The following is a 540-nucleotide window of genomic DNA, read 5'->3' as shown; positions in this document are numbered from 1 at the left end:
TTTAAAAATTTAAATATACCACTTATGTAAATTTTATGTCATATAACTTTATCTATTTATTAATATCACTATGTTACCATGCAGGCGCCGTGGCTTAGTTGGTTAAAGCGCCTGTCTAGTAAACAGGAGATCGAGGGTTCGAATCCCTCCGGGGCCTCATCCGCTAATAAAAGTTTGCGGAGTGTTTTATTTTTTTCTTTTAAAATTATTATTTTACTATTTTATTTTTTCTTAACAATTAGAACATTAAACATACACAAGTATAGGAAACAGAGTTTCATTTATTTTTCAAAACTTTTAACTATTTATTACACTAGAACAACACGCGCGCTTTTTATTATAATAAATAATTTATTAAACAATTATAAAATCTAAATATAATCTAAATATGATTATCATCATCATCATCATTATCATCATCATCAGAGAAGGGAAAAAGAAGGAATATAATATTAAGTAATAATATTATTCAATTATTAATTATATTGTTAAATATTATCAATAAAGATTATTAAATATTATTAATGCCTTTAATGTCAT

General features: G+C 24.4%; 1 non-coding gene across 1 annotated transcript; it reads left to right on the top strand.

Moving 5' to 3' along the window:
- Positions 1-83: 83 nt before the first annotated feature.
- Trnat-agu lies at positions 84-157 on the top strand. Its single transcript has one exon. It is a non-coding gene; the product is annotated as a tRNA-Thr (tRNA).
- The last annotated feature ends 383 nt before the right edge of the window (positions 158-540 follow it).

This window comes from Formica exsecta, unplaced genomic scaffold (genome assembly GCF_003651465.1).
Source record: "Formica exsecta isolate Colony F162 unplaced genomic scaffold, ASM365146v1 scaffold512, whole genome shotgun sequence".
In the NCBI taxonomy this organism is placed as follows: domain Eukaryota; kingdom Metazoa; phylum Arthropoda; class Insecta; order Hymenoptera; family Formicidae; genus Formica; species Formica exsecta.
The sequence above is the reverse complement of the archived record's forward strand: the minus strand, read 5'-3'. Positions and strand labels throughout refer to the sequence as shown.